Raw genomic sequence first — 19,542 nt, 5'->3', positions numbered from 1 at the left:
AAGGTGTCTACATTGGAGTTATTTGATGCACCAAAGCTTTCACGTGGAAGAGTGTGGATGACAAGGAAGGCATCGGGGGTTCGTGTGTTTGCTTTGCTTCAGATAATACAGTACTGTGTTGCTCAACCACCTAGCCCTGTTCTCTCTATAATGTGCCCTTGGATTTAGGTTTTATCAGTCACCAACAGTGAAAGTATGATGGGAGTACTGAGAAGTCCCAAAGTCTGGTGAATTGGCTTAGATTTCCTGCCAACAGCACTCCAGGAGGCTGTGGTCTTCCTTTCCATTTCTTGCCCAGGAACACAAAGACCTTTCCATGGGCTGTGTATTTTATTGGCTTAACTGGCATTAGTCCACTATCCTGTGGTGCCTCCCAGTCTACTCACTCTATGAGCAATTTGATGTTTAATTGTAACAGATTTAAACAGTGTAAGTCATGTTTTTTTCCTTAAATAACATACCAAGATCTGGAGTCATTGATTTTCACAGTATAATGAAGAATGCGAAATGTAAATTTACTTATTTCAAATCTACTACAGTTACAAAAAATCTTTTCAGTCTATATCTTTTCCCTTATCCTCCTGCTTACTTGCTAATCTCTCCCAGAGCAGTTCTCTCCTGCACAGTCCAGTTTGTTGTGCAATAATTGCGTTCTTTGCTTATTATTTAGGTCTAGTTAAAGATTGAGACTTGGTGAAATGAGTTTGGGGATTGTCTTCTTCATAGATCATGATTACGGGTCTAGCTTTTGTCTAGTGATACTTAGCTGGCAAACTGAGACTAAAAATCTTTTTATTGTTGTTTCCAGATAATTTTTTCTTAATAAAATTATAAATGTGAGATAATACCAAATGAATCAGAACAATCAGGAAAATGAACATCTACCCAGTACCCTCAAAATTCAGATCGTAAGCAGAGAAGAAATACTCTCTACCTTTTGGTTTTCTCGGGAGATTTCGTTTGTGGATTTTGATGAAGCTTATTTGTGGCTTATTTGTATTTTAAAGAAAGAAATTTAAAATAGAAGACTGTGACAAGTAAAATAGAACTGAGTTAGACTGAGGAATTATGAGAAGATACTGTTTCCTAAGATCATGGAAAGTGAAAGGAGGCCGGGCTGCCTCAATTTCTACCACTCCCACCCCCAGCTCCCCCATTGGAAGCAGTGAGGCTAAAGATGCTTTCTGTTTATGTGTCATCTCACACTTAGGAGATGAGCAAAGTGATGGCGACTTGTTAACACTTGTGTCCCCCATCCTTGCTTTCCCCTCCCACCCAGCAAAGGCAGCCGGTCCTGTGATTAGGAGGGTTAGTTCTGAAATCCCCCCAGCCCCTTCTCCCACTTGACAGGAGAAGCAGATGAAAAGGCTGGCTACTGTAGAAGTGCAAGTTGGAGAGAGGGGCTTTCCTGACAATGCCGGGCCCTGAACTGGGGTGAGAAATGCAAAAGGAAACTGACAGGGAGACCCCTCAAGCAACTTGCAGTCTCATTTGACAGAAAAGACCTATTTTTAGAGAATGTGGAGAGGGCTTTATAAAAGCTGTTGACAGAGCACAAAAGATGCCATTTCTGAAATTCTAGTAGCACCCCCCTTATATGTAACAGGACAGGCTCTTAGGTAATTAGAAAACTGGCCGTCATGTGGCATTTTCTCCTTTTCCAGCACTTCAAATGCGGTGTCCTTTCCTCCTCAGAGAGCCTCTTTTTGACATAAGCAGAGACAGTTGGGTAGCTACTACTTGGAAGCCAGAGAGGAACAAAAGAGCATTTGGAAAAAAGGTACACTCCTAAAGTGTGAAGTCAGTATTTAGCCTTGAGGGGATAGGAGCTTACACTCAGAATTAAATATTGTCTCCTGTTGCAGAAACTACTGCTTCTGGCCAGGCCGTTGGAGGACACGAACCCCTCAATGTCACGTTTCAAGGTATCAGGGCATTAGGGAGAAATGACTGTAATCACAGAATCACTTAAGCAAGATCATATCTGTCCTACTTAGTGGTTACAGTGTCCCCCGGGATGCTCAAGAGAGTATTAGCCCTGCCTGGAGTTGTCTCTCTCAGGGAGTAAGCACGTCTGGAATCTCCTTGAGGGCCCTTGGTGCAGGAGGGGGCCCACGCGTCTCCCCCAAGCACGGCCTCCCCCTGCCTCTCTCCCCTGCATGCTGACCAGGTTAGCTTATGGAAAGCACTTTTCCTTCATCCTAAGCACCAAGGTAACTCAGCTGACATCACAGGGCACTGTAGCTCAGTCAGCATTTGTCCATTCGTCTGAGCAGGCGTTTGTGAGCTCAGATTTCTCAGATCTGTGCAAAAGGCACAGCCAACAAGGACACAAACAATGTTGGAAACAGGTCATCTTTTATTCTTCACCAAATGTTGATTGAACACCTACAGGGTACCAGGAACTGGGAATACAGTCATAGACAAGTTCCCTGGGTTCACGGCCATGCCACTGCTTGTTTTTGCACAGGTTGTGGGAAACCCACCCTGGCCTTGATTATACCAGGGCGGCCTTAGCTTCCTTGGTAGTTGATCATTTTCTCCAGTGAAAGTGGAGAGGAATGTGTTTAGACGGGACCATCCAGATCAGAGTCGCTGCTGTTTCCTGTGTGGCCTTTGGAAAAGCTCTCTCAGCCTGAAAGTCTGCTCCTTTGGAATCTAACCACCTTCCCAGTTCACTAACCCTTTCCTCACATCCCAGCTAAACCCCTCACGGCAGTCTTAACCTCCTGCTTCAATTCTGTGTTTGAGGGTATAGAAAGCTCCCCAAAGCCTTGGTCATAGGGAAATAGCTTTAGGCAGAATGCAGCCTCCCCTGACCCCAGCTACACCACATTGAAAAACCCATCTGCCCCTCCAGACCCAGCAGAAACCCTGGCCCTGATTCCTCCAACCAGACGTGGTGCTCCGTCTCCCTCTGTGACCAGTATCAAATCCAGTCTCGTGTATGTTCTGCTGCCTGACTCTTGGGGTTGGCATGAATGTGGACAAATGGTGGCTAAAATTATCATGTCCTGTTAATGGGAACAAACACCTCTGTCCACTGTCCCACACCCCACGTCAGCCCCCTGGCTGTTCTCCGAGTCTCTATTTACTCTCATAACATCTCTGTGAGCCTTGGCTTCTTCGTCTGTGAAATGGGGCTAATACCTGCCTGTTGAAGAGTTGTGAGGATTAAAGGTAATAATACATGCACAAAGCCGGCTACTGGCGGGCCCACCAAACGTTGCTTGCCTTCCGTGTCAGTGGTGGAGTGGCCAGCGTGGCCTGGTGGCCCAGAGAACCCCGGGGAAAGAAACGTCAGCTTCCTAAAACAGTAATGTTTTGGATCATCTCTGCCTTAAAGATGATGTCCCAGGTTTGAGGACTTCAAGGGACAAAAATTGACAGCTGAGAGGAGGGGGGTGGTGAAGAGGTTATGTTTTCTCTCGCCTCCTAAGTGTGTCTCTGTGTGTGTATGAGATATGTGTCTAGGCAGGGAGAAGAGCTGGCCTACTTTGGAGGATGGGGGACTGTCCTTCACAGTGTTGCCCCCCTCCTGTTGCCACTACCGTCACCCTAGTTCACAGCCTCATTATATCTTCCTGGAATATCACTTTCACTTCCTGTTTTTCCTGCTGCTAGTGTCTGCCTCCTCTGAGTAATCCTTATTCCCACTGCTTCCCAGTTCACTCATCTGGTCCAAAATCTTAATTCCCATTGGGTTCCCTATACAGCCTGAATTCTTCAGTATATCATTTAAAACCCTCCACAGTGAGACTCCAGCGTGGCAGCCAGGCCTCACCTCTCACCCCATCTCTGTGTGTATCCCAGCCTGTAATAAAACTAGCTTCCTGGGCATCCCACGAGCTTGGTTTGCACACTCTCACCATCGTGACTTTGTTCATATTTTCCCACCACCTGAAAACTCTTTTCCATCACTGAAACCCTTGTCCATCCCTCCGTGTTCTGATTCTCCAGCCAAGCCCAGGGTTCCTCCATGACCTGTATCATGTTCAATCTTGTGTGGAGCAGTTAGCCTGCCTGGCCCTCGGAGTCAGCATAAAGGTGGACATGTAGTGGCTAATGTGACCGTGTCCCGCTGATGAGAAAAAACGGCTCCCTCTGCCGTCCCACCCCTCGTGACTATTCTCCAGCCCCCAGCCCTGGTTCACATCCCTGTGTGGAGCAGTCCCAACTGGTCTGCCTACTGACTCAGTGAACACCTCAGTGTTCACCTACTGACTCAGTGTTCACCTACTATTTCTGAGCTGCAAGCAGTGTCAAGGCAGGAGCACACACCACTGCCATTGTGGGGGGCCTGGAGTGCAGCTCAGGTTCTGATCTGAGGTCTGAGGCAGTAGGGAGGGAACCAGAGCCTAGACTTGCAAGAAAGTAAAAATTTTTAAAAAAAGGCCTGTATATCCATTTTTTGTTTTGTTATGTTTTTTCCAGCCGCGCAGCTTATAGGATCTTAGTTTCCGAGGGATCGACCCCAGGACCCTGGCAGTGAAAGCCCAGAATCCTAACCATTGGACTGCCAGGGAATTCCCATCATCTGTCTTTTTCTTTAGAGTCACCTTCACATTCCTCCTGCACCAGCCTGCTCTTGATCAGAATGTGGACTATGTTGTTGCTTTGGGTGATTTGGGTTTCACTGTTGCCAGCCAGCTTTTTGGGGGGCACCTTCCTCCCTCCTTCCCTTTCTCTCTCCCTGCCTTTCTTTTTCAAGGACTGATTGAGCACCTGTTATATGCAAACACTGCAGCAGGTAGAGTCCCGGCTCTCTGGAAGCTTTGGTTGGTGGTTGTCATGTGTGTCAGCTTGATCCATGTTTGTCCACAGTGCCAAGGTGCTGGGGTGCCAGTCGCACTCAGGTGAGACTTGAGCAGTCCACTCCATTGTCCTTCTCATGGACTGAGCTCGTGTATAAAGAGCTGCCTGAAAGACCCTGTGGGAGGTGGAGTGGGCAACGTAAGATGCCAGGGAAGACAAAGGCAAGGAGAGGAAGGCAGAGGTGGCCTTGGATTCTCACCACTCCAATCCAGAGCCAGGCGCAAATCAGACTCGGAGAGCTCCACGCTGATGCTTTCACTCCTCTGCGGGTCACCTATTAGATTGCCGGCCAGCTCATGTTTTCCCCTCACCTCCCACCCCCGATCTGCTTTCCTTTATACTTCTACCCTGCGAGCTTTGGACCACAGACTCCCTTTGGATGGCTGGACCTGTGACAGGTAACCTTGGGAGTCATCCAAGACCATGTTTTTTGCTATACATACAAACAGTAAAAAAGGACAGCCCAGCTGAGTTCCTGTCCAAGGTTCCCTGAGCTGCCCTTACGTCCTTATAATGCAGTGAAATATTCATCTTTCTGCTTTTCTTTTGGACATTCCCCAGTTTGTGATCTTTCCCTAGTCAGAGACATCCACAGTGCCCTAAGGAGAAGTGGAGGGTTAAAGCAATACGCAAAGACAACCCAATGTTCAGTCTTTTTAACATCCAAAATAAGACATTGAGAGTAAAAAGGGATAGCGTTTTGGCTATAAAAACAGAAGAGAAAGAACAGTGAGATAACCATGGCTGCCGCTTTAGACATGTTGACATTCTCATTGTTTCCTGAACCCCAGTGCGTCTCACACCTCTGCACCCTTGTGGCACTTGGCATTCAGTGTGCGATGCTTCTTCTCCCCCATGGTTCTGCTTAGCAAGCTCAGTCCATCTCTGTAGATTTACCCAGGTTGAAAGTCCTCCTCTCCAAGAAACTTTCCCTGAAAGCCCACACAGAGTTGGGTGCTACCCTAGCTTTCTGGTCTACTCTCTGCTTATGTGTATCTCCCTGCGTACGTAGCTATCTCGCCTTCTGTCTAAACTGTGAACATCCAACGGGAGGATTGGGAGTTCATCTTTGCATGCCTGCTGTCCAGCATGGTGCCTGGAACATAGTAGGCAGTCATTTGAGTTGAATTACTTAATGCAGAATTCAGTTTCTAATGACCTAGCCTTAATAGAGTTAACTGGTCCTAGGAGCCTAGCCACTGAGAACTAACTGTAAACTCAAGAGCTATTGCATAACTAATGCTGGATATTTCTGGTCCTCAACTCAATAACTCAACTACTTAGGTGACCCTACTACAAAGGACCCAGCACTCAGGCAGCCTAATAATTCTGCAGCCAATGTTGCAGAGGTGCCCTTCCTAAACTAGTGGCCTAGCCCTGACCCTACAGCCTCCGAGTAGGAGTCAGAACTGGGCTGGACTCCTTTGTGACCAAGGTGAAGCTTTGTCATCCCTGTCTCTGGTCTTCAGTTTCTCTGTCTGTCGTGTGGTTGTGGTCCTAATTAGAAAGCTCTTAGAGGATCCTGAAAGGACTCTTATTGCACAGCTGCACAAAGGGTATTATGTCACCGTGGTATAAGAGCACGGCAAATAATATGAACTAGGAATAATAAGGGCACTTATTCCCAGAAGCACATTGGTTTAAACCACAAAAGCTCCTTGGCACAGGGCTTGAGGATTGTAAAACCTGAGCAATCAACAACCCCTGGGAGAGGGGAGCCCATGCCAGCCTACCGCTGGAGAGTTCATTTGGTCGTGGTGGGTGGGCCGGTGTTTTCCCTCAGGTGTTCTCACTTCGGTGAAATTTCCCTGCTGGAGTGAGCCCAGCCCATTTGCTGGGTTCTCGGGCAAAGTGGCCATTGCTTCCGCATCCCTTCTGCATAAAAGAAGCAAAGAACTGGCCTTAGCAAATCTCAGTTCTTTTCATTCTCTGTAGGATGAAGACAGGTCTCTAGATAATGGAAATTTCATGGCCACTTTTGCTTCTAAAATCTATATAGCCGAAAAGTCATCTGGGCCACACCTTGACCCGCCGTTGCTACCTCTGGTCAGAAACTTGGGAAAACCAGCCAGATGCACTGTGTCTATGAAAAACAAAGTCACCATAACAACCTGGTCATCCTGGAGTGGAAAACGATGTTTAAACATGGCTCTGACAGGAAGAAGGGCAGAATCTACAAAGCAAAATAATGGTGGCTCCTGAAGAGACAGGCACATGTGCTAGTGGCTCCAGAGTTTCTACCCAGGAACCTTGATGGTTGAAAGTGGGCTTGAGAACCTGCTTGCCATGTTTGCGTAGGACTTTATCTGAACTGGGAAAACATCAGCTATTCATAAGAAAGAAGGAGGTGAATGTGTGTGGGCATGGGGTGCTGGTGGAGGTGAAGAGGGGGTGGCTGAAGCCCTCAATCCTGCTCTGGAAATCAGCGTTAGGCATGGGTAAAGATTCATCCTATATATACATGAAAGCAGCATTTAAACATGCAACGAGAGTCAGGGAACTTGGCCTCTGGGACCAGCTTTGCCACAAACTGACTAGGGCAAGTTATTTTCTAATGTAGGCTGTAGTGAGGGCTCTGCTGGCTGCCCATGGCTCTCCAGGAGGTTCTGAGGACAGATGTAGGACAGGTGTGATGTGTAGGACAACCAAATAAACCTTGTCAAACCAACGTCAAGTATAGGCCACTGCTCACCTGGTTTACCCAGTCAGGTCACCTGACCTTGATTTCAAGAATCCACCCAGTCCAAATACCCAGAGGAGTTATACACCTGGGGAATGTATGTAGACGACAAAAGGAAGAGGTGAGAAACACTAAATCTGTGTGGCTGAAAGAAAACTGCATTGTTTAATCATAAATTTACCCAGCCAACCATGCATGTGATATGATAGGACATGACATGACATATGATATGGGATGATAGATGATATAATGATATGATGTGTTGGCTTCCAATTTCCTTCTGACCAGAAACCTGGAAAAGCCCCTTAATCAAGCATGACTGAGAGATGGGTAGAGAGGGATAGGATTATACATGGAAAAAGAACAGAGGTCGGGGTCACCCCAAAGTGTCTGGCATCCCAAATCTGCCACTTACCAGTTGTGCAATTCAAGGCACATTGCTGGAGATCACTGGGTCTCAATTCTTTCATTTGCAAATTAGAGAAAACACCACTACCTCATAGAGTTGTTGTGAGGATTAAATGTCAACACAGATATAAAGTATGTAGGAAGTATTAGATGCCCAGTACCAGCAGCTACTTGCTTGATTCTTTTTTGTAATACATTCTTCTTCCTCTTGCACGTTCCCAGTTCTCTCAGTCCTCTCCTGCTGTCCATGTCTCACGTCAAACTGGGCAGGAGTGTTCTTTTAAAAATTTAAGGTGCCTAAATAAGTATGGAGAAAATTCCACTGTTAGACAGTTGTCCCAACTCTTGGACAGAGTCCCAACAGAGGCCTAAGTCACCATCCCCAGCCTTTGCCTGCAGTGATGGGACAGTGGTACATGGCCACAGGGCCCCAGTTGAGGGAGGAGTCGAGCAAAGCCAGAGGGGTTGGATGGAGATAAGCAAGGGTCAGCTGCCTGAATTAGGGATAACTCCTCATGTTGCTTCCAAGCCTGAGATACCATGATTCTTAAATCTTTCTCTGTTACTTCATTAATCCATGTAGACCAGCTGACTCAACCAGGGTCGCATATTGAGCAATGGCCAGGCTGGGGTTAATAGCTCTGGTCTTTGAGCCATTATCACAGAACTGGCAGAGACCTTGAACCCACCCCAGTGGAAATTTCAGGGCTGTTCATGGAGCATTCGATGGGCCAACAGCATACCATGTTGATTTTTTAAATATTCCCTGATAATTTTCACATCAAATAGTTTCTGCTATGTTAATTCATTTTTTAAAATATTTTTTTTGGCGTCTGTGGGCAACACAGAGTGTCCATTAAGTTCTCATTGAAGGTATTTATTTCCTTCTCTAATGACATTTCCTAACTGGAAATCAGTAGGGGGAGGCTCTGGGCAGGACGTCCTGGCTTTCGCCTTAGCTGGATGCCAGTCTGTGTTACATCTCCAGGCCACCTGCCAGACAGTCTTGTGATTGAACTGGAGAGTGGGAAATAGTGTAAAAGTGAAGCAGGCAGAGGCCACAGGCAAGAGGAGCTTGAGACAGCAAATAACACAATGGTAAGATGAGCAGGAACAGGATCAGATCTTCCCATGAACACATGGAGGTGTGGAAAGATGAGCAACCAGAGGGGAGCAGCACCATGGAGACAGGAGGACTGGGTGTGGGCTTGAAGCAAAGAAAGGAAGCGGGGAGCTCCTTAGGGTTCACCCAATGACATTTGTCTTAGGGTTAAGTTATGGAAGCAGAACCACTATGAGTCTTATGGAATAAGGAATTTATTAATACTATAAGAATTAGATCATACACAATTGTGGGAGGAGCTGGGCAAGTAAAGAACTGAAAGTTCTTTCTTTCTTCTGAAAGTTCGGTGAAAGATCACCGAAAAGTCATTCACCAGCCATTGTGCGGGTGAACAAAGCAGAACTTACAAGGAAGAGCAAGGCAGGGCTGGCTGCTGGACTGGGGCCACCAAGGGGCTGCGGTGCAGTCCTTGGAAGGACGTGGCTCTTTGTAGCTACTGCCTCTGTGAGTTTGCAGCAAAGCATCTCATGGTATATGGGGGCATCACTGTTGGTCAGCAGGGCCGGCAGTCACAGAGGAGCGGGGAAGAGCAGGGACACACACGAGCCTGGCTGCCTCTCGGTGTGTCCCTCACCAGCTCCAGCCAACAGTGGCCTTCAGAGCGTGATGGCTGCCGTTTCACCGCCACCACCCACATGCAACTTCCCTCTTGGCCAACTTCTCACAGAGAAGGGGGTGCTGGGAAATATTACACCAGAACCTTCCAACGCTGATCTAGGAAAGACAACAGCACACTCAGCTCACCGATACACAGAGCCTCACATTTTTGAAGTCTCAAAAAGTGTGTGGTAGAGAGGAAAGCTGTCAGAGTATTTCTGTTCATCAAGACTCTGGGTTGCAAGTGACAGAAATTCTAAAACTGGCTTAAGTGAAAAAGAGGCTTTGGGGGGTGGAAATATTGGGGTAGCTCAAAGAATCCAAAGAATTCTTTGGATTTAGAATTAATCAGAGGGGGACTTCCCTGCTGGCGCGGTGGCTAAGAATCCGCCTGCCAATGCAGGGGTCACGGGTTCGAGCCCTGGTCCGGAAAGATCCCACATGCCGTGGAGCAACTAAGCCCATGCGCCACAGCTACCAAGCCTGCGCTCTAGAGCCCGTGAGCCACAACTACTGAGCCCGTGAGCCACAACTACTGAGCCCGTGTGCCACAACTACTGAAGCCCGTACGCCTAGAGCCCGTGCTCCACAACAAGAGAAGCCACCGCAATGAGAAGGCCACACACCGCAACGAAGAGTAGCTCCCGCTCGCAGCAACTAGAGAAAGCCCGCGTGCAGCAACGAAGACCCAATGCAGCCAAAAATAAATAAATAAATAAATTTATTTTTTAAAAAAGAGTTAATCGGAGGGAACTTAACACCATAAAACATACTCTCTTTCCTCGTTTCCATGTCTGTCTCTCACAGCCTCACCTCTGGATGGTGGCCTCATCCTCCCATCCTTCTTATGTGGCAGCTCTGGTGTCACAGTTATATAGCAATTTGACCAGAAAGAAGAGTTTCCCCACCAGCTTCATTTAGAAAAATCCCTGATTTTTTAAGGGGGGAGGGAGGGAGTTGGTCCTTAGATGAATCCTCAGACCAATTGCTGTGGCCGGATGAGTGGGCTGTTGTTACGGTTAAGCTGGGGTCACATGTCCACCCCTGTGGCCCCAGAGGAACAGTCCAGGGCGCTTGGATCAGCGGCCCGGAACCGTATGGAGGGAGAAAGAAGCGGTTCCCCCAAGGAAGGAGGCTCTGTCCCCAGAAGAGGGGAAGGAGGTGCTGGGCAGACAGAAGTAACAGGGTCTACCTTGGTGTCTTAGGGGCTGAATGAAATGCTCTTCAAATTTATGCTTCTCATTCCTACCCATTTTCTTTAATGTTAAGGCCACTGCAGCAAGTTTCTGATTACACTGCACTGGTACTCCAAAGAGAACTGCTATAAGGAAGGAAATACTACCTTGTAAAGCGTGATGAGCAGGTAATAATAATCATCTCGGAGACCTAGAGATTGAGCAATTTGCTCAAGGCCACTCAGTTATTTAAAAAGGAGAGCTAGGACTCTGACAGCTATTCCCAAGCAGAACATTAGCAGTCGCGTTTATAGAGCACCTGTGGAGATTTGGGCCACTGTGAATCCATTTTCCAGAGCCTAATCAGATTGTTTTCCTGGACCTGAAAGAACAGACTGGGGCCAGAGTGATTACTCAGTGGTCAAAGGATAAAAGACCTGACTTAGAATCTGACTTCAGCACAGAGGCAGGTGGAGATGATTCATGGTGTGTGTGTAGACTACAAGGTAAGAGAAATGTCACTGAAGTCATATACTTCTTTTCTAGAAGGAAAGGAACCTGAGATTAGCGTTTTGAGTGCCCCGAAAAAGGCAGACAATTAGTTATCAACTCTAAACAGAGTTTAAAATGTGCAGATAATTCTAAGACTTCTTTTTAGCTAACAGTGTAATTTATTTCTCCTCTCCTATTTGTCTTTTATACTTTGTCAGTGGTTTCCTCACTTGACTGTGCATCAAAATCACTTATGGAGCTTAAATAAAAAGAAGACGTACAGATGGCCAAGGGGCACATGAAAACATGCTCAACATCACTAATTATTAGAGAAATGCAAATCAAAACTACAATGAGGTATCACCTCACACTGGTCAGAGTGACCATCATCAAAAAATCTACAAACAGTAAGTGATGGAGAGGGTGTGGAGAAAAGGGAACCCTTTTGCACTGTTGGTGGGAATGTAAATTAATACAGCCACTATGGAGAACAGTATGGAGGTTCCTTAAAAAACTAAAAATAGAGCTACCATATGGCCCAGCAATCCCACTACTGGGCATATACCCTGAGAAAACCATAATTCAAAAGGACACATGTACTCCAATGTTCACTGCAGCACTATTTACAATAGCCCGGAGATGGAAACAACCTAAATGTCCAACGATAAGTGAATGGATAAAGAAGATGTCGTACATATATACAATGGAATATTAGTCATAAAAAGGAATGAAATTGGGTCATTTGTAGAGACGTGGATGGACCTAGAGTCTGTCATACAGAGTGAAGTAAGCCAGAAAGAGAAAACCAAATATCGTATATTAATTCATATATGTGGAATCTAGAAAAATGGTACAGGTGAACCTACTTGTAGGGCAGGAATAGAGACATAGACATAGAGAATGGACCTGTGGACACGGGGGGGAAGGGGAGGGTGGGACGAATTGGGAGATTAGGTTTGACATGAATACACTACCGTGAGTAAAACAGATGGTGGGAACCTGCTGTATAGCACAGGGAGCTCAGCTCCGTGCTCTGTGACGACCTAGATGGGTGGGATGGAGGGGGATGGGAGGGAGGTCCAAGAGGGAGGGGATATAGGTAGACATACAGCTGATTCACTTCACTGTACAGCAGAAACTAATACAACATTGTAAAGCAATTTTACTCCAAAAATAAAAGCTTCCCAGTCACCAGGTCCCACCCTCATCCCCCCCATCCCTGCTCCACCACCATACCCCCTCCTCCAATTTCAAGCTCCATAGAGGATCCCAGTGCACAGGAAGGAGGGAGAACAACTCATGGTACAAAGGGCTCTCTCTCCCTCAGAGATCCTGTGTGCTTTTCCTTGCCCCACAGGTGTGGGAGCAAGGCCAGGCTGGAGAACCACGGATACAGCAGTTAAATGGTGTTTTTAAGGTCAGACAACTTGTAAGTTCTGGAACCAAGTGGACTGGAACCTGGATTATGCTGTTCGTGATCTAGTTAAAAAGGGCAACGAGGGCTTGGTCTTGACCCCTGGTGGAGTAGTAGCGGGTAAAAGAGGCCTGACTAATAAGGATATGTCTACTTCTATAAACAATCGATCAGAGTAGTACTCCTAGGTAGTATGCAGAAATTAGCACCTCTGACAGGCAGAGCCCTTCCTAAAATGTACCGTTCATGGACTCCTTCCTCACTGAATGAAGGTGCCATTTTTCCTGTTCTGGCAATTACTGCTGTGTGACCTTTGGAAAGCTGCTTGACTTCACTGTTTTCTTGGTTTCCTCATCTATACAATGAGAGTGTTGGGCTTGGGTCCTTTCTGCTCCTGTGCTAGATTATTATATCTCTTCAGTGAAGAGCCCTTGGGCATGATGTGATTGCAGAGCTGAAAAGAGCTCTCTGTTTTCTTAATGTCCATTGGACAAAACTTTTTATGTTGCAATATGATACAAGAAAAAGCATAAAATATGGTGATCCCTGGAGAATATGTCTTATGACTCAGTCGCAGGCAAGTAAAAAATGAAAATGTTTGACAGCAAAGGGAGTAGGAAGTATGCAGAACCAGTAGGCAGGGAGGCTGCAAATCCATGAAGAGGAGTGGGGATGGAGCTGAAGAGTGCCCTCAGGGGCTGGAGTTGACAAGAGAGGGGTGGCAGCAGCAAAGGTAGCTGATTTATTCCACTTTTGCCTGAAGAATGTCAGTCCTTGATGGATTCTTGGATGAACATTTGAAATCTAATCCCTTACTTCTGCCTCAGCCCTTCTGGAAGGGCTTAAGATTGTTTCCCCTACATTTTCCACTGCGAGCCCAGTAAACATAAAATAGACATTAGTGTCCTGAACGAATGAAACATTTATGTTGGTCCTTGCCCAGCCTGGCTACTAGAGCTGGGAGGAGAAACTCAGAAGCTAAGAGGGGAATTCAAAGAGAGACACAAACTCATGAGAATGACGTCAGGAGGGTTAAATCCCCTACAAAGAAGGGCCTTGCCAACCACGATCAGGGCCAAAAAAAAGGCCTATTGGGTCATGTTCAGAACAAGAAGATGGGCTAGTCCTATAGCATGGGAAATAGCACAGTATTGACAAAGAGACAGCAGAGCCATTCAGCTCCTAAGTGCTTTCTCTCCTTCCACTATTGGAGATCCAGGAAAGTCTCTGAATACCCAGGCTGAGCTCAGGGCCTGGCACGTAGTAGGGGTACAGTAAAAGTTTGTTCCGTGAATGAAGAATGAATGGGAGGCGGATGACAAGGAGAATGCTTTTCTTGATCTGAACGGAGAGCCCAGGATGTTTGAAAAGGTCTTGAGAGTCTGTGCTGTCACTTCAATCCAAATCAGGAGCGGAAGGTCACTGTGGTAATCAGTTCCTTAGGAAGCTGACTGAGATGGAGATTGTGGGCAGGAAGTTTACTGAGTGCCCTTGGCAGCCGTGCCTATGGGTGACCGAAGGGAGTAGAAATGGCAGAGGGATGAATTGAACTGTGGTGCAGATGTAACAAAGGTCTCAGGTCAACCCTATGGGAGGGTTCTTCAGGACTGGCTCACCTTGAGGCTAGGGGGCTGCGTCTTCATACTTCCTCATCAACTAGTCCCTGGACAGGCTATGCTTCTGGGGGAGATATGGTCTTGGGTCACCTGTGAACTATCATCCATCCCAACAGTTGAGGGAATGAGTGACTCAGTCTTGAAGAAGGTATGTGTGGGCACACCACAGCATCCACTGTGAAAATTAACCCAATCTCCTCATTTTATAGATAAAAACAGTCCAGAGATGAAATCATATATCTAGTTAACAGCAGAGCTAGGACACCTCTCAAAGGACTACCAGAAAATTCCCACAGACTTAGTGTACATGAAATTTGGTATGGGATTTGACAGAGCTATCAATATGGATGAGGAGAAATGGAGATTAAATCAATGGTTCCCAAACCTAGCTGTCATCAGAATGATATAAAGGGCATTAGAATGCAGATTCCTGGGCCCCGTTTTCAGAGATTCTGTTCCTGGAGGGTCTGGGGCAAAGCCTAAGAATCTGTATTTTAACAAGTGCCTATACAATTTCTATGTGGCCTATCTCCCAGCCCGTGCTCGGGAACCAGTGGCTAAGATAATAGAACCCTGGGCAGATTCCAGTTTGTTGAACAATCTGTACTTAAAGAGTATTGCTAAATGATGGCCCTCTGGATGGACATCTCAGGTGGGTTCAAGGGGGTTCACTCCTGAACTCTGTTCTATTCAACAAATTTTATCAACAGCTTGACGACTTTAACACGCTATATATCCAATGAAGAGAATTTCAAAACTAGAATAGATTGCTAATACTTTGGATACTTGACTCAGTGCCCTTAATTATGACTTTGTAGATTGATATTTATTGACCTTGAAAGTTGTTCATGTATCCTAAACGAGAGGAAGCAGCAGAGAGGCAGTGGGATATGTGGTTTAGAGCACAGACTCTGGAACCTGAGGGACTGTATGGATTCAAATCCCAGAACCATCACTCACTGTGTGGCCCTGAGCAAGTTTCTTATTCCCCTGGGTCTCAGTTTCCTCATCTGTGAAATGGGGACAATAATATATACTCATAGTACTTACTTCATAAGGTTATTGTGAGGATCTGTAAGTTAATATGTATGAAGAATTTATAACTATGCCCGGCACACAGAAAACACTGTATTACCATTTGCTGTGATTATGTGTCATTTTTTCAGCTATCTATTGCTGTTGTAACAAACTACTCCAAAACTTAGTGGTTTCAAATGACAATTTATGACTTTTTATGATCCTGTGGATTATTTTGTATCACTTGGTCCTGACTGGGACTCTGGGATAACTGGAAGGTCCAAAAGGACCTCATTTGCACAGTTGATCATTGATACCTGCTGCCAGGTGGGAGGGAGCTCCATGTGTTCTCAGACACCGGCTTCAGTTCTCCAGGGGGCTATTATGCTTCCTCATATGATGGTTGGCCTCCAAAAAGAGTCTTTCAAGAGATGAAGGCAGAAGCCAAGATCTCCTTAGGCCCAGCCTTGGAAGTTACCCTGTGTTACTTCCACCACATACTATTGGAAGTAGTATTAAATACTATTTAATACTATTAAAACCAGTCACAGGGGCTTCCCTGGTGGCGCAGCGGTTGAGAGTCCCCCTGCCGATGCAGGGGACACGGGTTCGTGCCCCGGTCTGGGAGGATCCCACATGCCGTGGAGCGGCTGGGCCTATGAGCCATGGCCGCTGGGCCTGCGTGTCCGGAGCCTGTGCTCCGCAACGGGAGAGGCCACAACAGTGAGAGGCCCGCGTACGGCAAAAAAAAAAAAAAAAAAAAACAGTCACAGGTCCAGCCCAGAAGCAGGGGAGAGGAAATAGATGCCATCTTTCAATGAGAAGAGTAGCAAAGAATTAGCAGCCATCTTTAATCTGCCACAGAAATTTAATCCCACTTTTGTAAAACTGTGTGTAAGTGTTATACATAGAAAATGATGTCTAGAAGAGTATATACCAAAATGTAAACAATAGTTATCTTTAAAGGGAAGGGTTACAATATAGTGGTTAGTCCCTTCATGTTTTGTGTTTTTGTTTCCCTGAATTTTCCATGATGATGTATATTACATTTCTTTTTTTAAAAGTAATTACCATTTTTTGAAAAAATGTATGATGATTTTAAAACTAATATGAGCCAGAATTATGATGGTTCTCCAACTGAAAGAAAAGCTAGCTCAAAATTACACAGTATTAAAAAAATCACAGTCGCTAGATAGAGAACAAAGGTCCCAATCCCTCTTCCCTCAGCAATCAGACCACACTGAGTGTTATGGGCCGGCTTCTGAACCCTAAGAAAGGAAAACAAAGAGAAACACAACATATCAAGGTGCCCAAGGGTTGACAAAGTGTCTGTAAACCATTTCTTGTGGAGAAAGACTTAAGGACACTTGGGTGGAAGAGAAGAGGCTCAGAGGGGACACGAGAGAGTGAACCGGGCCCTCCTTCTGTGTGCGAGGAAGTCTGCCGTGGGGAAGAAGTGTTACTGCCCAGGGTTCTTGGCCTCCTTAATAGAAATTTGATCAGAGGCCAAACAAGAAATTCAGGCAAGGTTTTACTGGGGTCCCTTCTGCAGCAGGGGTGAGTGAGAACAAGTAACAGGTTCCCTTCCTAGCTTGCTCCCCAAGGTGGGACAAGCTGGTTCCTTACATGGGGGTGAGGGTAGGGGTGTGTCCAGGGGTCGGGCCAGAGGGACGGCTTAGGTTTTCCCACCCCTTTGTGGTGTTATGTGCAGGGGGCATGAGCAGTACCCTGCTTTTGCTCCCGACCCCCTGTTTTTGCTCCTGGCTCTCCAGAAGTGGCAGTTGGTCTTTTGGGTTTTTTTGTATCTTTTGGCCAGAATTTGCCCCAACTGTGCATGCACGGCAGTTATTTTTAGTCCCTTATAGTTTCTTTGTATTTTGTAGCTCAAGGAGACTTTTGTCCAGGTGCAAACACTGCAGCACTGTAGCAAAGGGTCCCAGGTCCCAGGCCTGTCTCAGAGGCATTAGTTCTGGTCCTACAGAATTAGGAACATTTAATGGAATTGACACAGAGGTATATTTGAGATTCTTCCTACAAAGAAGAACTCCCTAAACTGTAAAAGATAAAGCTGGAGTGAGGTTTCTAGGATGGTAACAAGTGGAGACCAGATGCCCATGTCTCAGGGCAGGAATCCTACCTTGCATAGGTGCCTGACCTAGACCTACCAGGCCCCTTCCAAATCCCAGGTTCTGTGCCTGTAGGCCTACAGGAAAGTGGAAATAAAACACACGACATTTAAACCTTACCCTGCCTAAAGGCAGTGGCCTGAATTAAATGAGTTCTTGAGATTCATTTTATGGGTCTATAAATGGATATTGCCCTTGACGTGAAAACACGATGAATCAACAAATATTATCAAGTGAACACTAGATGCATGGCAACGTCCTGGGTACTCGGATGTGGTCTCTCAGCGCACAGGTCTAAAGTTTAATAAAGAAGAAAGACAAATAATCACCATATAAACTTAACACTCCTAAGAACAGCCATTACCTGCGGGGGTGGCAAGGGCCCCAAGAGTAAATGATTGGTTCGTAATAGCAAAGAAAGCTTGGGGGCAAGTGGGAATGGGAGCTTTAGGTTGTAACTGTGAGATGAGAGATGAGAGGGATGGGGCTGAGGCAAAGAAAGAGGGACCTTGCCCTGCATCTTTATGTTAATGTGAACGTCTTTGGTGGAGGAAAGAAGGCTGCATGCCAGCCTCCTGGAGTGGGTTTTCCTAAAAATAGATCACATTCTCTCTTTATTGACTCATAATAATTATAATCACCTCCATTTACTAAGGACATGCTGTATGGTAATTGCTTTACATATATTAACTCATCAAATCTGTTTGATGACCAGGTAAGGCGTGACTATTATCTTCAGGGTCTAGAGTCCCTGAAAAACTATGGTTGACCTCCTTCGGGGTGCCTGCCCAGCTCACAAGAACCCTTGCACCTTGCCCACAGAGCTAGCTCCCGGCAGATGTCTGTTCAGCATGAACCCTGCACTCCTGGCCTCAGCTGAGTCAGAGCCCTCCCCCAGGCATCTGGAACTGTGTCCAAAGAGAAGCACGGGATTTCCCTGGGGTAGGACCTGTAAGATGGAAGCAAGGACACTGTGGGTGGCCATATTCAGCTATGCTGAGACAGAGAGGGCGAGAGACAGACAGACAGACAGAGAAACAGTGGCCTAGAGAGAAGCAGAGACAGGGAGAATGGTTCCTGGTGGGCAGCCACCCACCAGTTCTGGTCTTCCCTGGGGCCTGGATGCCTTCCTGCCCTCTGGTGTTAAGAGACAGCCCTATATCTTTATGTTAAATTGACCTTTTTCACTTATCCTAGCTTGAGTGTCCGTTACAGCTAATAAGTTCTTACTAATACAAGTGTTTTGTCCATCTGTTAAATAAGGAGCCAGGCTTCCAGGAATTCCCTGGTGGTCCAGTGGTTAGGGCTCCGTGCTTCCACTGTAGGGGGCATGGGTTCGATCTCTGGTCGGGGACCTAAGGTCCCACAAGCCACGAGGTGGTGTGGCCAAAAAAAAAAAAAAAAAAAAAGGAGCCAGGCTTCCAGCTTACTTTTGTCTACCTCCAGAGTCTCAACCATGGGGACCTCCAGCTCCTTTGTGTTTGCTCCAGAGTGGAAATTTTAGCGTAACATTTCCTGAAAGGAGGCTTAGTGGGACAGCTGGCTCTTTGCTTCATCAGGGTGGCTCCTGTGCCAGCTAGGTGTCAGCAGTATGATAACCAGCTGCCCTGATGAGGGCAGGGGGCTCCCAGCAGGAGTCCAGCTCATTCATAAGGTTCACTAGTTCCCCAACATCACATTCTCCCCTGGAACATGCACCTTTCTGATATCGTTGTTGCATCCCAGGTGTCAATGGCCAAACAAAAAGTTGCTTTGGGAGCTTGGCTTTCTAAGATTATAGCAGCTGCTCTGGCACCACAGCCCCTGAGCCTGCTCTCTACGTGCTGCTGCATCCTCACTTGTCACGGCTGTCACCCTGGCCACCCCTTCTCGAAAGCCTCCTCTTGACCTCTGCCCACAGACTCCACAGATGGTTAGAATCAAGCTGACCCTTGTACCCGTGTCTAGAAAAGCTCTGATGACATACATCTCTGTGCTTTCATTTACTTGACTTCCTGCCTCCTGCTTCTAGCTGTGTGGGCAGGGTCTCTGTGTCCTATTTGTTTTCGTGTCTCTAGTGCCTATTGCAATGGATGGCAC

This window comes from Aethalodelphis obliquidens, unplaced genomic scaffold (assembly GCF_003676395.1).
Source record: "Aethalodelphis obliquidens isolate GAN/ISIS:26980383/991018 unplaced genomic scaffold, ASM367639v1 scaffold48, whole genome shotgun sequence".
Taxonomy (NCBI): Eukaryota; Metazoa; Chordata; class Mammalia; order Artiodactyla; family Delphinidae; genus Aethalodelphis; species Aethalodelphis obliquidens.
The sequence above is the reverse complement of the archived record's forward strand: the minus strand, read 5'-3'. Positions refer to the sequence as shown.